General features: G+C 40.2%; 1 protein-coding gene across 3 annotated transcripts in view; it reads left to right on the top strand.

Annotated features, from left to right (window-relative positions):
- Positions 1-3433: 3433 nt before the first annotated feature.
- Positions 3434-15983, top strand: part of XIAP (X-linked inhibitor of apoptosis) — a 39814-nt gene continuing 27264 nt past the window's right edge. Inside the window, exons 1-2 of one of the 3 annotated variants that reach the window (XM_027534983.1) lie at positions 3434-3542; positions 3795-3921. The gene's annotated coding sequence lies outside the window, so the exon portion shown is untranslated. Of the gene's footprint in view, positions 3543-3794; positions 3922-3941; positions 4172-15983 lie in introns of those variants that run through there. The other 2 variants (XM_027534984.1, XM_027534985.1) reach the window with 2 other exon arrangements.

Genomic DNA, 15983 nt, shown 5'->3' with positions numbered 1-15983 from the left:
TTCCCCATCTATTTCCCATGAAGTGATGGGACCAGATGCCATGATCTTAGTTTTCTGAATGTTGAGCTTTGAGCCAGCTTTTTAACTCTCCTCTTTCACTTTCATCAAGGGGCTTTTTAGTTCCTCTTCACTTTCTGCCATAAGGGTGGTGTCATCTGCATATCTGAGGTTATTGATATTTCTCCCGGCAATCTTGATTCCAGCTTGTGCTTCTTCCAGCCCAGCGTTTCTCATGATGTACTCTCCATATAAGTTAAATAAGCAGGGTGACAATATACAGCCTTGACGTACTCCTTTTCCTATTTGGAACCAGTCAATTGTTCCATGTCCTCGATTACTGGATATCATCTTAGTGGCTGGCTACCACAGCCTTTGTAGGCCATTATAAATCTGTGGTTTTTACTTTTAGTGAAACGGAACCATTAGAGGGATGTGAGCAGAGAAATGACAATAATCTGACTTCTCGGGATGATACTTTCAAGAAAGATAAAAGGATCATTTGAGGATGCAGGTGATACTTAATGATCTTCCCCTTGACATGAAACATTTTCATTCAGAACCTCTCAACTCAGTACACTAACCTGTAAGGGAGCCCACGTTTGTGAAACATGATTCATCTGTCAGTCTAATTCATCTGTCTGTCCCTACAGCATATTTGTTTGTCCCTAACAGAAGCAGAAGATATTAAAAACAGGTGGCAAGAATGCACAGAAAAACTATACCAAAAAAAGATCTTAATGGCCCAGATAACCACGATGATGTGATCACTCCCCTAGAGCCAAACAACCTGGAGTGCGAAGTCAAGTGGGCCTTAGGAAGCATCACTACAAACAAAGCTAGTGGAGGTGATGGAATTCCAGCTGAGCTATTTCAAATCCTAAAAGATGGTGCTGTGAAAGTGCTGCACTTAATATGCCAGCAAATTTGGAAAACTCAGCAGTGGCCACAGGACTGGAAAAGGTCACTTTTTCTTTCCAATCCTGAAGAAAGGTGATGTCAAAGAATACTCAAACTACCACACAATTGCACTCATCTCACTCATCTCACGCTAGCAAAGTAATGCTCAAAATTCTCCAAGCCAGGCTTCAACAGTACATGAACTGAGAGCTTCAGATGTTCAAGCTGGATTTAGAAAAGATAGAGGAACCAGAGATCAAATTGCCCAAATCCATTGGATCATAGAAAAGTAATAAAATTTCAGAAGTAGATGTTTATCTACTTCTGCTTCATTGACTATGCCAAAGCCTTTGACTGTGTGGATCACAACAAACTGTGGAAAATTCTGAAAGAGATGGGAATACCATACCACCTGACCTGCCTCTTGAGAAATCTGTATGCAGGTCAAGAAGCAACAGTTAGAACCAGACATGAAACAACAGATTGGGGAGGACAGGGAGGGAAAAAAAAAAAGAAACAACAGATTGGTTTCAAATTGGGAAAGGAGTAGATCAAGGCTGTATTTTGTCACCCTGCTTATTTAACTTATATGCAGAGTACATCATGTGAAATGCCGGACTGGATGAGGCGCAAGCTGGAATCAAGATTGCTGGGAGAAATATCAGTAACCTCAGATATGCAGATGAAACCACCTTTGTGGCAGAAAGTGAAGAGGAACTAAACAGCCTCTTGATGAAGGTGAAAGAGGACATGAAAAAGCTGGCTTAAAAGTCAACATTCATGGTCCTATCACTTCATGGCAAATAGATGGAGAAACAATGGAAACAATGCCAGACTATTTTCTTGGGCTCCAAAATCACTGCAGATGGTGACTGCAGCCATGAAATTAAAAGACGCTTGCTCCTTGAAAGAAAAGTTATGACAAACCTAGACAGCATATTAAAAAGCAGAGACATTACTTTGCCAACAAAGGTCCGTCTAGTTAAAGCTATGGTTTTTCCAGTAGTCATGTGTAGATGTGAAAGTTGGACCAAAAGAAAGCTGAGCACTGAAGAATTGATGCTTTTGAACTGTGGTGTTGGAGAAGACTCCTGAGAGTCCCTTGGACTGCAAGGAGATCCAACCAGTCCATCCTAAAGAAATCAGTCCTGAATATTCATTGGAAGGACTGATGCTGAAGCTGAAACTGAAGCTCCAGTACTTTGTCCACCTGATGTGAAGAACTGACTCATTGGAAAAAACCCTGATACGGGGAAAAATTGAAGGCAGGAAGAGAAGGGGATGATAGAGGATGATATGGTTGGATGGCATCATTGACTCAACAGCCATGAGTTTGAGCAAGCTCCTGGAGTTGGTAATGGACAGGGAAGCCTGACGTGCTGCAGCCCATGGGGTCACAAAAAGTTAGATACGACTGAGTGACTGAACTGAACAACATATTTGCAGTAAGTTTAGGCTATGATCGGGAATTTATGTGCATAGATTTGTTTTTCTTCCTTTGGCTTTCCTTCTTCCTTGTTCATTTTCCCTTCATTTCCCAATCCCTTTCTCACTCCCGATGAAACCATTTACCTCAGACCGGGATTTGAACCCATATGGTGGTATTTGAACCCAGCCAAAACCCAAGGTACTTGGTTTCAGGACCTAATGAAACTCAGGTTCTTGATGTCTCATCGCAGAAAGAATTCCATGCGAGACACAAGTAATAGGTAAGAAGCAGATTTATTCAGATTCAGAGAGAAGCACACTCCACAGGCAGACTTTGGGCCATTGCAGATAGGGAGTGCGGCCACAAAATGTGTCTTGGTTAGTTTTTATGCACTGGGTATGTTAATGAGTGGGAAGATTATTCCAGCTATTTTGGGGAAGGGGAAGAGATTTCTAGGAATTGGGCCACGGCCCACTTCTTGGTCTCATGGAACTGTCATGGCACTTCTGGGTGTGTCATTTAGTTTGCTGATTGAGGATCAGTCTAGCTGAATTCAACAGTTCTGCCATCTTAGACCCATTTGATTCTAATCAGTTTATGTTCTCTAATCAGCCTCTTTGAAAGGCTGTGCCCTGCCCCTTTCCCTCCTGTTAGCTATTGAGTGTCTTTCTTTTGCCTTTCACCTTCAGTTCTTGAACACAGGTCATATTCTACTCCCAGTTCCCTTGTTTATTAGTTGTGTGCTATTGGGGCACTTAGCATCTCTGGGCCTCAACTTCCTCTCTTAAAATTGGTTTACCATGAGAGTGCCTACCTTAGAGGATTGTCAAAATTACAACCAAGAAGTAGTCACACGCCAAGCACATTAAGTGGTCTCCAGCAAGAACTGGACATGTTCACTCTATCTTTTCAGTCTTTTATCTCTATTACTCCTTCCCTCCAGGGCTCAGCAGGTAAAAACCGTGGGAAAAATACCTCGAGGCCAAAAGAGGAAACACTGGAGCTGGGGGCGGGGACTACGAGATGTCCACTGCGCGTGCGCGCCCTCTCTGTCAGGTTCTGGTTTCTAGGCGGTCGGGGGGGGGGGGGGCGGGGAGGGGCAGGTGGGGTAAATAGGGCTTCGTTTGTGACGGTTGCCTCCGGTAACCTGAGGGAGTGGCCGGACCTCGGTGGAGCCGCGGGCGGGCTGGCTCAGCGCAAATCTAGGGCTGGAAGGGTAAGTTGGAAAATGGCGGAGGGAGAAGAAGGAGGAGCTTCACTGAGCGGGAGGCTGGCCTCGCGGCGGGGGCGGAGGCCCGAAGACTTTGAGGGGCTCGGTGGCGCGGCTCGGGCGGGAGACAGACGGGCTGCGCCGCGTGCCTTGACTCTTTGAGGCCTTGGCTTGGAGGCACTGGATTCCCCGACCGTGGTTGCTACGGGCGGTGGGCGGGCGAGTGAGGGAAAGGAAGGGACTTCCGTTTCCTTCTAGGCTGGGGCCTGGCCGCCGAGAGGAGTTGGCACTTCCAGATTGGGGCTTGGGCCGCCCCTCCTCCAGGACCCTCCTCTCAGCACCGCGCGGGGCGCCTCGGGCGATCTAGGCCGGCTCTCCTGGCGCGGTGGGTACTGCCCGGACGGGCTTCCGCCTCCCTCCCCTTTCCTTCTCTCCCCTCCCCTCTCCTTCTCTCTTCCCTTCTCTTCTCCCCTCCTTCTCCTTGGGCCCCGCGCTGCGAGGGAGGGCAAGAGGGCAGCCCCTGCCGGGCGCTAGTGGCCCGCCCGGGGTTCGTGCCCAGGTTCCGGGACTGGCGAAGAAAGGCGTGGGTGGCTTCAGGCCGCCTGCGTGCCTCCTCAAACCCCGTGACCCCTAAGGTAAATCGAGTCCAAGAACTTTCTTAAAAAAATGATCAAAGGGGACCCCCCCCCACCCCCCTCCATCTGATGCCTGTGCCAGGTATGGAGCTGGGTGGAGTGTGTCTGGTAAGAGCATGTGAACAGAAAGAATAGAAGCCAAAGACCTTCCGGAAGAGGAAATTAGCTAGTAATTCTTTCCAACCTTTGTCACCTCCCCAGCATATTCTGTGAGTAAAACAAAATTCAGTCTAACTTTCAGTTTCATTATTTTAACTCCATAATACACTTAATTGTTTTCTCATCGGGAGGAGGGAGAGTGGTTATTGCTGACACTAAGCAACAGCCCTCTCCACCTCCAAAAAAAGAAAAACGTCAATCAAAGCTTTGTAAAAAAAAAAAAAACCTATCAATTTTAATAATCTACTACTTTGTTTTCAGATATAATTGCATCACTACTTATGTCACAAATGTGCTACCATGATAGTTAATGGCAGAGAAATTTACTCTTGTAAGGTCGGAGGTTTCTATAGTGCTTCTTTTCTCTCTTTTTTTACTTAACATTTGTTATATCCAGTTCAAGAGAATACTGTGACAGCCATCTTAGAATTATCACACTTTTTTTTTTTTCACTGTATTTTTTTTTTTCATCAATCAGTGATTTTATTAACTCTTATCTTAAACTTTTTCTACACATTTTTTCCTGTTATTGAATTATCACACTTTAGAACTGGAAGGGGTCTTAGTCCACCCATGATATTTACAAAAGCAGAAACTAAGGCATAGGAAGATGTCATGGCTTGCCTAATGCTAGTCGATTCCTTGCTGTTGCTCTTTCTGTGCAACTGCTCCACTTAGCCTCCAATCAAGACAATGAAGATGTATTCAGTGAACATTTCTGAAGCATATACCACTTTGTGCCATACAACTGTGCTACCTACTTAAAGTGTATTTAACATGTTTATGAAGCCAGTGCTTGTGGTATTTTTCTTCATCATTGAAGAAGTTAAAAAGATTTATACATACACATCTAGATGTATGTGCTCAGAAAAGTTCTTGAAGGATGTACAAAGAAAATGTTAACAGTGGTTACTTCTGGAGGTTGGAGGGAGGCTTTTTATTTTGCACCTCACGTGTGACCTAAGGTACTGTTTGAAATTCTCACCGTGAACAAGTATTGATTTTAAAGCTAAAAACAAGTTTTAAAGTTTTCACACATGTATGTATATGTATATCAGTATAAACAAGTATCAATGGTATGTGTATATATATTTATATACCCATATGTATTTATGTATCAGTGATTTGTAAAATCCAGAGAGGTTCATGTCAGCCCAACTGGCAAAGCAGGCCTGATTATCTGATGCTCATATTTCATCTTTGGTTTTCTCCTGTTGCTCCTAATGTAAGAAGGTAACGATATTGTATTTTATTAGTCTTTATATAGTTTTGGAAAATGTGCTAAGCTTTTAATTATTGAATAATTAACAAATTATAACATTCAGGATATCAAATTTGACACAAAAAAATTCTGAACGTAGAAATCTTTGTAAAAATCATATAAAAAAATTAAGACAGTAAAGGTCCCTGGTGATTAGTAGTTCAGCTCTTTTGTTTTTATTACCAGGTTAAGACGCAAGAAAAAAAAAGTGAATTGCCCAAGGTCATATATCTAATTATTAACAGAGCTTGGACTAGAGTCTAGGTCCTAGTCCAGTGCACCTTGTACTACACCTGTAATTTTACTGCTTTCTAGTGCGTTCGATGACTCCAGCGAGGTGGGGGAGAAGGGAATACTGACTAAAAGTCAGGTCCATTTCACTAGATAAGAATTACTGTAATTAATGACTCAGTTAACTTGTATAGAGCTTGAAATATTTAACTAACATAAATGTTCCCCTTGTATTTGGTTGTAAACATTAACTTGTATTGTGCTTGAAGTATTTTACTAACATAAATGTTCCCTTGTATTTGGTTATAAACATTAACTCATTTAGTAAATGGTTTGTTTATATTATAAATGCTTAGAGACTCCAAGTGTGAAATAATGATATTTTCCTGTTTTTGTTTGGTCCCATATTTAAATCTGGTAGCTGGCACTAACAGATTTTAAAAAACCCGCTGATTTATTTAAAAAAAAAAAAAACTTACTGAGCACCTACAGTATATGCCAGGTATTGTACTATGTGGTAGAATCCCAAAGATGAATATGGCAAAATAGATGCCCTTGTTCTCTTGAGGTTGGGAGATTATCATGAGCTGTCATGTCTCAAACTTTGTGGTCTAATCTGGTAATAGTATTACAGAATGTAATCTGTGGCACAGTTTAAGGTCATTGTGTGAGTAGATTTGAGGAGGTTAAAAACAGTAGTGGAACAAATATTATTTTCACATCTTAGAGGTCACGTGGTACAATGGAAAGAGCCTTAGATTGAAAGCCTGAGTTCCTGTGTTGACTTTGTTTCTGATTAGCTGAGGGATTGTGAGCGAATCATTCAACCTCGTTGCCTCCATGTTTCTTTTTCATAAATTTTAAAGTATATTTGTTCCACTTAATTCAAAGCATGAAAAGAGCATTTGGAATATTATATAAGAAAAATGTATCTGCCATAAGAACTTGAGGCCAAACTTACGTTATATGTTAATCTACTCTGCATATACTTAGTAGGTTGTCCTTTGTATGATAAAAGCATATTTATGTCCATTTTGTAGAACTTGGCATGGACTTTTATTTATAATTATGATATAGTTGTAGCTGTGCTATTTGATACATTTGGGGATTTTATTTGGTATAATTGGTACCCAGTCTTTGTTCTGGATACATGTGATTCACTGTCATTCTGATCTGCTTCTATAATACATGAATATTTTCAAGAATATGGGTTGTGGTAAAAAGCGAGGTTTACCTGCATTGACTGGGAATAGCTTGAACTCAGATGGTCAGACAGAGGTTGAACTGAGTGAGTTAAAGCTAATGTCCTAAACTGGGCAAAGCTGGTGCCACTGTGTATTCTCTGGTATATCTGTAAATACTTATATATGGTTTGAACTTTTATGCTTATTCCTGTAATGATTTTTTTGACCTCATAACACAGACTTCTCAGCATATATTGCTATGTGATGTGCTTTTTGTGGCTCCACCTAATTTTTCAAACCCTGAAAGGGCACAGAGCCTAACATTTTTTACCTTACTGGACTACCCTTTCTACAAATAATTCCAATAGTAATTTCCTTATACCTTTTGTTATTGTTCAGTTGCTCAGTCATGTCTGACTCTTTGCAACCTGATGGATTGTAGCCTGCCAGGCTTCTCTGTCCATAAAAGTCTCCAGATAAGAATACTGGAGTCGGTAGCCATCCATTCCCTTCTTCAGGGGATCTTCCTGACCCAGTGATTGAACCCACATCTCCTGCATTGGCAGGTGGATTCTTTACCATTGAGCCACCAGGGAAGCGTCCTTACACCTAGATTGGTCATAATCACTGGGTTTGCATTTTTTCCCTGGTGGCTCAGATGGTAAAGCATCTGCGTACAATGCGGGAGACCCGGATTCAGTCCCTGGGTCGGGAAGATCCCCTGGAGAAGGAAATGGCAACCCACTCCAGAATTCTTGCCTGGAGAATCCCATGGACGGAGGAGCCTGGTAGGCTACAGTCTATGGGGTTGCGAAGAGTCGGACATGACTGAGCGACTTCACTTTCACTTTCACTGGCCACATGATCTTTGATGAGTAACAACCAGTCAGAAAATCACTGTTTCCCAATATTTCAAATGGGTGTAGGATGTGTAGGTTAAATTAGCTACCACACATGAAAAAATTGTAGATTATAAAGCACATTACATATTTTAGTTATTATTGGAGGTAACATGGTAAAAGAGGATGGGCTGTGAAATCACACAAGTTCCTGGTTAAATTCTGACCTTTGAAACAAATAGGATTAGAAACTTAGTTTAAATTCAGCATGTTTTAGTAGATTAGAGAAAATGCATATAGTTAAAATGATGAGGTAGAGGGAAATGAAAATTGGTCTACAGTGTTTAAAACACATGGAGCATTCATTAAATATGTTGTACTATTTTAATGTGGCTTGTAGTCACTGTAGCAACGTTTCCTTCATTTTGTGTCATTTTTTAACTCAATCCCAATGGAAGACAAACCTACTAAATGTTTGCTTAGAGACAACAGAGTGGCTTTTGGAAAGAGTACAATATTTTTGCTGGGGAAAAAGAAAAGATATTGCCCTTTATCAAGAACTTTTTTCTGTACTTGCTTGTGATCCCAACATGATCATGGAAGAGAATACTTAATCCTGAGAAAGATTTAGGGTAGTTACTACCCATTCACCAAGTCATTTATCAAAAAAACCTCAGAATGGCATTTGTGGAACCATCTGATTTTTTCCAGTACCATGGCACCCCACTGCAGTACTCTTGCTTGGAAAATCCCATGGACGGAGAAGCCTGGTGGGCTGCAGTCCATGGGATCGCGAAGAGTCGGAAGTGACTGAGCAACTTCACTTTCACTTTTCACTCTCATGCATTGGAGAAGGAGATGGCAACCCACTCCAGTGTTTTTGCCTGGAGAATCCCAGGGACAGGGGAGCCTGGTGGGCTGCCGTCTGTGGGGTTTCACAGAGTCGGACACGACTGAAGCAACTTAGCAGTAGCATCCTGATCACTCTATCAGCATAAGTTATCTGCTGCTGCTGCTGCTGCTACTAAGTCGCTTCAGTCGTGTCCGACTCTGTGCGACCCCAGAGACGGCAGCCCACCGGGCTCCCCCGTCCCTGGGATTCTCCAGGGAAGAACACTGGAGTGGGTTGCCATTTCCTTCTCCAATGCATCAAAGTGAAAAGTGAAAGGGAAGTCTGAGCGAGTATCAAATAGAATAAGTTCTGGTTTCTGTGGCCTTCATCAAATCATTTAATTTCCTTATGCTTTAATTTCTTTATCTGAAAATGAAAAAGTGATTTCTATTATCCTGCTTAGCACAAATATAAGTAAATTATGTTGAATAAGTTTTGCCTTTGGATGTCAAATATAATGATTTTACTTTTCCGTGTTCTTGATTCTGAGCTGCCCTTTTGTAAAAATTATTTCAGGGAAATTTTTGGCTGAAGATCAGGGGAGACTGCTTTCTTACCAGTGCCCAAAATTATTTTCTCAAGGTATTAAGTGAACAAGTTTAGAACTCCAGCAATAGATATCACTCAGACATTTTTCAGTGAAATCTTTTCTTTTCAACTCAAGTTAACAATAAGCAATCAGGTATTATTATTACTAATGTTTCTCAGCCTTCTCTGCTAGTGATTTACCGCTACCCAGGCAGTGGACCAAAAGACATGTGTTCACAGCCAACCACTTGTACATAACCTGGTTACTGCTTTTATCTCTGGGAGTTGACCTGTATCCTCTTTTTCTTTTTTTTTTTGGCCTTGCCACAGCATGCAGGATCTTAGTTCCCCAACTGGGGTCAAACTTTGCCATCTGCCGTGGGAGCCTGGACTCTTTAACCACTGGACCACCAGGGAAGGACCCCCTTTTTTTAACTTGATAATTGACAATAATATTACAAAGTAGCAAGTTGACAAATTCTCAGAATAGGCAAAAAGATAAGGACCTAAGAATACATTCTTTCCTCTCCTTGTTATAAGTTATAAAAATTATTTTCTGTGAAAAAAGAGCCAAAACCTTGCAATAGCAGGCCCCACTAATGATAGCTTGCTGCTACTGCTGCTGCTATGTCGCTTCAGTCGTGTCCGACTCTGTGCAACCCCATAGACGGCAGCCCACCAGGCTCCCCCGTCCCTGGGATTCTCCAGGCAAGAACACTGGAGTGGGTTGCTATTTCCTTCTCCAATGCATGAAAGTGAAAAGTGAAACTGAAGTTGCTCAGTCGTGTCCGATTCCTAGCAACCCCATGGACTGCAGCCTACCAGGCTCCTCCATCCATGGGATTTTCCAGGCAAGAGTACTGGAGTGGGGTGCTATTGCCTTCTCCCAATGATAGCTTACCATGCCATTTTATTCACAGGTGAAGGAAACATTGTCATATGGCAGATAGCCAAATAACACCCCCAGCCTGCTGGGCACAATTGTATAAAGGACCTTGACTAATCAAGAGTCCAACTGCTTTTTTCTTTTAATTAGAATCTATTTGCTGGATAAAATTTAGAAAATTAAGAAAACTGTAAAGAAGAAAATTAAAGTCAGTAATCCCAGTACCCAGAGATAACCACAGTAGAGTTTTAATATGTAATTTAGCCTAAATCTTTATATATTACTCAGTCGTGTCCAACTCTTTGCGACCCCATGGACTGTAGCCTGCCAGTCTCCTCTGTCCATGGAATTCTCCAGACCAGAATACTGGAGTGGATAGCCATTCCCTTCTCCAGGGTATCTTCCCAACCCACGGATCGAACCTAGGTCTCCAGCATTGCAGGCGAATTCTTCACTAACTGAGCCACCAGAGAAGCCTCTTATATATTGGTATTTTTTATAATTGGGGTTATATTAGACAATATTGTTTTATAACAAGCTTTTATCACTTAATACAACATCATGAACACATATTTGTGTCCTTTAGTAGTGTCAGGCAAGTGTATGCTTCTCGGTTCTTGTCTCTTCACAATGATTTGGAGCGATAGACATTAAAGCCCTCAGTGCGTCACAGCTCTTGGGTCTTGAACAAACCGTGTCATAGCTCTTAGACAAATAAGTGTTACAGCTCTGTTTTATTTAGAAGATAGCAGGAGAATCCATCCTCGAAGAAGAGAGTGGAGGAGCACGCGCGTGGGGGTGGGGGAGAGAGAGAGAGAAAGAGCATTCGCACGCGGGGGAGAGAGTGAGAGAGAAAAAGTGTACGCGGCGGGGGGGGGGGGGGGGGGGGGGGTGGGGTGGGGGGGGGTGTGAGGGGGGGGCGGCTGGCAGCGGGGGACCTGGCTCCTCCTTTTATATGTCTTCTTCCCCCTGGGCCTGCACTATGCAAATTGGCAGGAGTGCTGTTCTACCTGAAGTCCTCACTGGGGTCCTCCTCGGACCTTTCTTTGACCTTCCTTTGTTGTATTTTCTCGGGCTTTTCCCTTCCTTGTCTTTTAGCCACTGCCATTTTGGACTCCTTTTCTCTATTCTAACTACCTAACATTAGTATTCTACAACCTAAGTTTTTAAAGGTTGCCTAGTATCTACATTAACAAAATGTTGTCCTCTTTTGTTGGAAATGAGTTTTTTTTAAAATAAATATTGCTGTACTGAACATCCTCATATACATATTTTTAAAAAACATCCTTGATCATTTCCTTAGTGTTATGCTTTAGTACTAGAATGGCTGGTTCAGAAAGTAACCATATATTTAAAGCATGTTTGTTGGCCATTAGTATTTGCTACTTGTAACTTGTTTTCTGCTGAGATGTTCTTTTTTTTTTTTCCCATAGATTAATATGAGCTTTCAAGCTTTAAGACTATTCCTGGTCGAAAATAAGATAGATAAAAAATAAGTGGTGATAGGACACACTGCTGTGTGAGATCACTTTAATATTGACGTTAAAAACAAACAGGAACTTTCCTGGTGGCCCAGTAGTTAAGACTCCACAATCCCAGTGCAGGGGGGCAGGGGTTCAATCCCAGTCACACAGTATTGCCAACATTTTAAAAAATGCAAATGAACAGGAGGACATTAAGTCCAACATATTTTATAATAGTAAAAAAATTGGTAGCTTTAGAAAAGCCTGGAAGTGAAGGTGCATAACTGTGTGTGTGTATATTAACATCTGTGTTTTTTAAAATGCTGTAACACATCTCTGAAAGACTGTGGGAGAAACTGGTAAGAGTGATTGCTTCTTGGAAGGGAACTGGAGGTTTAAGGTACAGGGGTGGAATGGATGCAACTTTTGTACCTCTCGAATTTGATCATGTGTGTATTTTCTCTTTTTAAAAACATACATTTAAAGTTCATGTTCAGCAATATGAAATTGTGAGGTTATGATAGATTCATATAGTCAGATACTAGTCATCCAGTTAAAATAATGTTCTAATCTATATAAAAATTGATGTGGAGAGATGCTTATGATATATTTTTAAGTAGAAAAAAGCAAATTATAAAAATGCCATATAAGTCCTCATTAGAAATATTTATAATGTGCATGTATACATGTACACAGAAAAGGGTCTTAAAGGATAAACGTATTAAAGTATTCACAGTCTGAATAATAGGCTTCTTTTTTCTCCTCTTTTAAAAAGGAAAACCCTTGTTTGTATTAAATATTGGGTTGGTATCCATCATGAGATTTTGTCTTTCTGCCTATTCTGATTTTAGCATAGATTTTTTATCTATTAATAGACTCTGAATAAGCATAAACAGTATTAATCTATGCTGTGGATCTACAGTTTGGGCTATAGATGGTTTGTATTTGAATCAAAGACTTGATTAACAAGCACTATAAATTGTCTTAAGTACTGAACAGTTTTCAGCAAAATGGAAGAGGGGATACTAGTGATTTTGAACCTTCTTATGATCTTAAGTGAATTCTTGAGCCCCAAATCTGTGTACTCTTCATTCAAAAAAAAACAAAACAAAACATTCTTTGAGGGAGCACAGTCTCATGATTTGCTGAAGAAAAGATGACGGAATACCTTACTGTGGGTCCATTCTGAGAGAACTATACCTGCGGAGTTAATTATTATAAACAGTTTGGCAAAGATTGGAGGTCTGGGCTCAAATTTAAGTATTACTATGACTTTCTAAATTAAGTGTAGAACATGTAATTGATACTCCCTTTGTTGATTCTCAGCATGGCCTTTCAGGTATTTACAGAAGTAGGCTTCATGATCAAGCATATATTGTAGTCAACAGTATTAATAAGTTGATGTTATTGACTGAGCTTATGGGCTAAGTGCTCCTTAATGCCATTCAGTTATTTGAGTGGCTCAAATGGCAACCCACTCCAGCTTTCTTGCCTGGAGAATCCCAGGGATGGAGGAGCCTGGTGGGCTGCCGTCTATGGGGTCGCACAGAGTTGGACAAGACTGAAGCGACTTAGCAGCAGTGCTTAATTTTAGGGAGAGAACTTTTGATTTTATTGAATGTAATTAACCTCAAAAATGTTCTGTTGACCATTTAACTTAAATGAAAATACGCTTCATGGTTTGAAGAACCTAGTAGTATAAATTAACAATTTGACTAAAAGTTGAATTTTTGTGTCAATGCATCATAGTATAATAACTGAATTTTAAAAATCTGTTTTTTAAAAATATACCCCTTTTGTTGAAGGCAAGTAGATTTTTAAAATTCAGCTTTTTAATACTATGTTATATTTATGTAGATACCTTTTTTAAGATACTACAATTTTGTAAATCAAAATGCTGTTTCTAAACAGGGAACTAACTAATACTTTAAGATCATTATAAGAGGGATTGACCTCCACTGGGTCAGGGAGAATGTTGCTAGTTTGATGAGATCTCTATGCTGGATCTTCTGTAGGGCCAAGAAACAACTGATGAAAAAAATCTTAAAATATTTCTACACATAATGAGCAAAGAGAGAATCTTAAGATAAATTTTAAATTATGGTGTTTTGGGTTAGCACACATAAGATTTTTATTATATTACTATGAAAAATTGTATGAATCATATTTTTGAAATGTGATTTGAGTTTTACTGTTTACATAATATGCATATATTTCCTATTTTGGTCACATTTTCTGGTCACAGTGGCATATTAACAATTTTTACTACTCACAGTGATTTCAAGAGTCCATTGGAGGTGGTGGGTAGAATGTGGAATAGTGTCAGCTGTGACCAAATAGAGGTGGTTCAACATTCATTCTTTTGCCCAACATTGATTAAGCACTACTGTGTCACTCATTGCTTTAGGAATTGGGAATACAAATGTGATAGGGCAGAGCCCTTGCCATAAAGGACCTTCATTCTAACAATATAGGTACACCTATAAACATACACACATGCAGTCATTATTCAGTCTTGTTCTAGTACAACTTGGGTCTTCAAATTATTTAGAAGATATACTGAGGGCACAAAGAGTAGTCATTCTATACTAGGGTTTTGAGTGGATGAATCAGCGAAGATGTCATAGATGAAATTCTAAAAACATACGTCTTCTGAGTTTTAAACAGGTGTGTGTGTGTGTGTGTGTGTGCGCGCTCAGTTGTGTCTGTGCAATCCTATGGACTGTAGCCCACCAGGCTCCTCTGTCCATGGAGTTCTCCAGGCAAGAATACTAGAATGGGTTGCCATGCCCTTCTCCAGGAGATCTCCCCAATGCAGGGATCAAACCTGCATCTTTATGTGTCTCCTGCATTGGCAGGCAGGTTCTTTACCACTGTGCCACCTGGGAAACCCTTAAACAGATGCCTTTACTTAATTACATAATGTGTTTCATTTGGCATGGTAGTACTGCAATGGGAGCTAATAGGGTTATATTGCTTGCTTACATTTTGTCATATTTATAACGTTGTTTTAGTTTCTTTGGGCTGCCATAATAAAGTACCACAAACTGAGTGACTTAAAACAGTAGAAATTTAGGGACTTCCCTGGTGGTCTAGTGGTTAAGACTCCGAGCTTCCACTGTAGGGGAAGCTAAGTCCTTGGTTGAGGAACTAAGATCCAACATACTGTGTGACCAGAAAGAAAGAAGGAAATTTATTGTCGCACATTCTGGTAACTAGAAGTCTGAAATCAATGTGTTGGCAGAGCCATGCTATCCCTGAAGCTCTGGGGAGAACCTGTTCCATGCCTTTCTCTTAGCTTCTGGTATTGCTATTGATCCTCGATGTTTTCCTTGGCTGGTCAGTACATTAAGACTCCAGTCTCTGCCTCTATCTTCACATGGCCATCTTCCTTGTGTTTCTTCTGCGTTTTTGACAAGAATATCAGTCATGTTGGATGACGGCACCCTAATGACCTCATCTTAACTTGATTGTATCTTCATGGACCCTATATCCAAATAAGGTCATATTCCTAACCAGTGGCTTAGGGCTTCAAAATATCTTTGAGGGGGCACAATTCAACCCATAATAATCACTTAATTCCTTTTTACTGTGCCACATCAATATAGTTACTTAAGAAATGCTTTTTTATGATGAGGTTAACAAGGCCCTTGGTTGCAGGGATAATGGTAAGTATTTTTAGTTCATTAAATGAGCCTGTAGTGACTGAATGAATTTCTCCCAGAGACCAGAAGGGTAAAACACAGGCAGGTTGTAGAGATCTCTGAGCTCAATAAAAAAAGATGAAAGGTTTTGCTGCTTATTTGTTAAGAACAGCAAACAAACAGTGTTTTGTTATTCAGGTGCTCCTTGACTTTAAAAGATTTAATAGGTATTTGTAATAGTTAATTTTCAGTCATCAGAGATAGTTCCCTAGTATATCATCTTAAATAATTAAATTTATGTAAATCTTCAAAACTGCTTTCTTCGTTGTCTTGTACACATATGAAACTGCTTCTTAATTTTTTTCTAAGATGCTGTGGTAACTGAAACTCATGATATTATGGAATAGATTTTTTAAATTACTTTTGCCATAATAATTGCCTACCAAATAGGATTCAGTTTAAGAAATTACTGTTAATCTTCATTTCAAGTAAGACAGATTTTTATTAGAAACCTTAATGCTTAAATACATTTTGGAGTAGTATTCTAGTATTTAAAAATCACAAAACTATTTCCTTGTTTGGGATTTTTTTTCAATTAATCAAAAATTTATTTAATTTTTTTTTTTTTTTTACCGTTTAGAGAAACTATCTTTCAGAAGGGAATCATTTGATCCTTCATTGTTTTAATAGCACACAACTGTCATAAATACGTTCATACTAGCCTT

This window comes from Bos indicus x Bos taurus, chromosome X (genome assembly GCF_003369695.1).
Source record: "Bos indicus x Bos taurus breed Angus x Brahman F1 hybrid chromosome X, Bos_hybrid_MaternalHap_v2.0, whole genome shotgun sequence".
Taxonomy (NCBI): Eukaryota; Metazoa; Chordata; class Mammalia; order Artiodactyla; family Bovidae; genus Bos; species Bos indicus x Bos taurus.
Note: the sequence above shows the minus strand (reverse complement) of the source record. Positions and strands in the feature narration are given on the sequence as shown.